Consider the following 4567-nt stretch of genomic DNA (forward strand, 5'->3'; position numbering starts at 1 on the left):
TGACTCAAATGGGGGTGACTCCCCAGCAGACTCTCAGACATGGATATGGGGTTGCAGTACATGTAGCCTGGTCCAATCTGTGAGTTGGGAGCCTATCTCTTTAGCAAGAGATAGTAAGAACTGCTGATGCTGGAGAATCTGAGATATCAAGGTGTGGAGCTGCATGAACACAGCAGGCCAAGCAGCATCAGAGGAGCAGGAAAGCTGATGTTTCGGGCCTAGACCCTTCTTCAGAAATGGGGGGGGGGGAGGGGATGCTGAAAAATGGGGGGGGGGGGCGCAGTGATAGCAGGTAGATAGTGGAGCGGGTAGGTAGGAGAGAAGACGGACAGGTCAAGGAGGCAGGGATGAAGCTAGTAAAGGTGAATGTAGCTAGATGTTGGTGGGGATTAGTCAGTGAGGTGGGAGGAGCAGATAGGTGGGAGAGAAGGCGGACAGGTCATGGAGGCAGGGATGAAGCTAGTAAAGGTGAGTGTAGGTAGGAATATTCCGTCTTGGAAGTCTACACCCAATGGTCTCAATGTGGACTTTACTAGCTTCAAAATCTCCCCAGCCACGACCCCATCCCAAGACCAGCCCTCCCTCTCATCCCCGCCTCATTGACCTGTCCGTCTTTTCTCCCACCTATCCGCTCCTCCCACCTCACTGACCAACCCCCACCACTATCTACCTACACTCACCTTTACTAGCTTCATCCCTGCCTCCTTGACCTGTACGTCTTCTCTTCCACCTATCTGCTCCTCCCACCTCACTGACCAATCCCCACCAACATCTAGCTACATTCACCTTTACTAGCTTCATCCCTGCCTCCTTGACCTCCTTGACCTCCCCCATTTCTGAAGAAGGGTCCTGACCCGAAACGTCAGCTTTCCTGCTCCTCTGATGCTGACTGGCCTGCTGTGATCCTCCAGCTCCACATTGTGTTATCTCTTTAGCAAAGTGTTCTTGCAGCAACATTGCAATGATAGCTGTCGGCATGCTTCAAAGTGCGGCACTGAAATACAGAAGCATTGTGCAAATGCATCGAACATGTGCCATGATGACCCAGAGAGGCCGATGCCAGAGTCTGTGGATGTGGGTGTGAGGGGTATGCAGAAACTGAAACATTGCTGCTAGGTGACCAACATGGTGGTCTGGAGGAGCAAGTGGTGAGCAGGAATCACCAGTGAAACAGCTCTGACTTTCGTGTCAGGAATTTGCAGTACTTAATTTTAATCCATCCCATGATAGAATAGGATGGTGCATATGAATGAGGTGGAGATTTGCAGTTACTGAGGGTGATAACAAGCAATAAACCCTGTGAAGAATGCTCTCACCACTCCCTAGCAAGAATCTTGTCTTGACATCTGGAATTCTGTGGGAAAATGCAACTAGCTGCTCCTGACATCAAAAAAGGCCTTGCTGGACTTCTTACATGATTATTCTAAATTTCTCAACATAATCCATGTCGTTCAGGGCTCTGTAAGATTTCATCCAGTGTGCTCAGGTTAGGTTGCAGATGTCTTGCACGCAGTGTTGTCTGCCCCAAGTGAGCCCGCCAAATAGCATGTCCCCATAACCTTAACGTATTTGTGTTGACACATCCAAAGTGTTCATAAAAGCTTATCCTGCACAGTCCTGGCACATGCCACTAAATGCTGAATCTGTGTGCTATGCTGCAGCATTGCAAAAATGAAGATATTAACTTTTCCTTGTCAGGCAAACAGCTGAGACAGATCGATGAGGCTTCAGGACGGCAATGACGTAACATTTCCAATTTACTCTCTTTGCAGAACTTGGAAAATGATAAATGGCAGCAAAGCAAAATTGGATGTGAACTTTGTTTGAATTGGCCATAAGAGCATTAAGAGAAGGTTTAGGGTGGAGGCATCAATGCTTTAATTAATAAAAAAAATCCTAAAACCAAAATTGTTGGAATTTTTTTAATGCAGTCACAGGATGTGGGCGTCGATGGCTAAGCCAACAATTGTTGCCCATCCTTAACTGCCCAGGGAGCCGTGACAAGTGTTTAAAAATTACAAGATAAAACTTCATCATTTTTAAGCCAAACAATTCACAAAATTGGCAAGTGTCTGGTTAAATGGATGAAATATGTGGACCGAATTTGTGTATAATTTATGAGACCATGACCTGTGGGTTTGGACAATGGCCTTGCCTGTGATGTGAAATTGACCATGGCACTGTGAATTTTTACCACCAGCTTCTGCCAAGCTACCTTAGGCAATTTATTTAATGCCGGTCAATTTGTAACATACGGAATACAGCAAGCAGCGTACTGACCCATTTTTCACTGGAGAAAACATCATTGCCAACAGTATATGAAAAAAGGTTTTGGAATTCCTCAAAGTCCAGGAAATTAATGATGGTAATCAATGAATAATCTGGAGCATTCCACAAATCCCCATACTGCTTATTAACCAAAAGCATTCTTGACAGTTAGTAACCAGCAATACAGGTCGTGCTTGCTTCCCAGGCAACTGCTGCAATTTCCTCATTCTAAGACAGTTTTCTGAGCCTTATTTATTTGAGGAAAATCTAAACTGGAAGGATGATTTCTAGGAGACATAAATTACCATATTCATCTCATCAACTCCTTATAACAACCAGCACTGCAAGCTTAATAAAGATGCAATGTCCATGCATTGTTGAACTTACAAAACCAAATATCATAGATGCTGGAAATCTAAAACAAAAATCAGAAAATGCTGAAGGCTATTAACTTTAAATATTAACTCTTTCTTTCTCCACAGATGCTGCTAGACCTGCATTTCCAGCATTTTCGATTTTTATTCAATTTCTAAGCATGTCCTTTGAGATATCTTGGAAGAAGAACTTGTGTTAATATCACATTCGGCAACATCAAAAGAAAACTACGGGGAAGTTACATGTTACTATGGGATGCAACAAAAATTATCACCTTTAAGTAAACAATGTATATGATCTTACAATCTATTTGACTTTGATAATATCCCTTGATGACCATATGTGCTATCTATCCTTCAAGAAACGATTTCAGATAATTCACCAGTACAAGTGATTACTGACATGGTGGGTTGTTGGGCATCAGTGATTGAGTGGAAGCATAGACACTGATAGGTGTCTACTTAATCTGCACACCTTTATGAGGCTGAATATTAATAACAGCTATCAATAAGGTGGTGTACTGATTTACTCTATGAAGCTCTTTTAATATTTCTGATCCTGCAGAACTTTGACTTCACCAGCCATTAAACAAAACTGGGGGAGTGCATGTGGATGTGATTGCCACTTTTCACCCATTGCTTTTGGCTTCTTCAGCTTTCATCTGCTTTGTGTTATATTTACATTGTTTTATGGCACTACAACATTTTCCCCTTGACAGTGACTGTGGAGGGTGGAATTCCCCTTTTTCCATCCTTTGAGCAAGATCGTTAAATACAAGTATTAACATTGTCCCCAAACACCAGGCCTAGAATATGGAAACATGAGCATATGCTACAGTCTTCTCTGCTGCAGCAATGTTTTATGATCACTATCTATTTCCTGCAGTATGCTGTGAATCGTGTAGCTACATTAGTAAATAGCTGGACTTTTGGTTTCTGGAAAAAAAACTAAAGACACCAGTGATCCCTACTAAGAGCATAAAACATTATAATCCTATTAAGTATCTATTTAGTTTGTAAAGATACAAGAAACCAAATAAAATGTGTAGTCTGCTATGGCAGCTTCTTACAATTTTAGACCAAGAGACTATCAACTGAGCTGAAACTAATACAAAAACAGAAGCTGCTGGAAAAGCTCAGCAGCCCTGGCAGCATCTGTTAACTCTGATTTTATCTTCACAGATGCTGCCAGACCTGCTGAGCTTTTCCAGTAACTTCTTTTTTTGTTCCTGATTTACAGCATCTGCAGTTCTTTCAGTTTTTATGAAACTAGTACAGCTTTTTAAAGCTTCTGATTTTTTTCATATTCTGGGGCCAAACAGCAAGTAGCTATTCTGAAACTGCACTGATTCTGCATTGAGGCAGGAATCATTAATGACCTCATAAAAAGGAGCCCCTCAATAGCGTGAACTATGTGAACTATCATTCAACGCTACACAAGTAGTTTTGCTCCATGTGAATTTCTTATGGGAAGAAGACTAAGAACTCAACACCTATTCTCCCCTACTCACTCAGGATGTGAGTGCAAACTGAGGATTCAGACAAAGTGAGAGAGAAAGAGTATAGCATTCCAGTGCGATGAGGAACTATGACAGATGTCACAAAGCACACAATCATCCAGATCTCTAACCAGGAGATTTGATATCCCCAAGCTCATTCTTGTCAAGCAGTAGACTTTAGGGTTTTATCTCATTCAAACCAAAAATGGCATGGTACAATAAATACATATGCATTTAATTCTATCCAGATGCAACCTCTAAACAGACAAAACAATCATCAGTTCAGTCTAATAGACTAGAGGTGCTACATTCACTGAAAGATTCACCTTGTTGAACTGGGGTCACCTATCCATTCTCTGTCTGCCCAGCAAATTTCAAGAGACCACACAGAGGACTCGAATTTGCAATCTTGCCTAAAGGAGCAGA

The sequence above is a fragment of the Rhincodon typus genome, chromosome 1 (assembly GCF_021869965.1).
Source record: "Rhincodon typus isolate 14 chromosome 1, sRhiTyp1.1, whole genome shotgun sequence".
NCBI lineage: Eukaryota > Metazoa > Chordata > Chondrichthyes > Orectolobiformes > Rhincodontidae > Rhincodon > Rhincodon typus.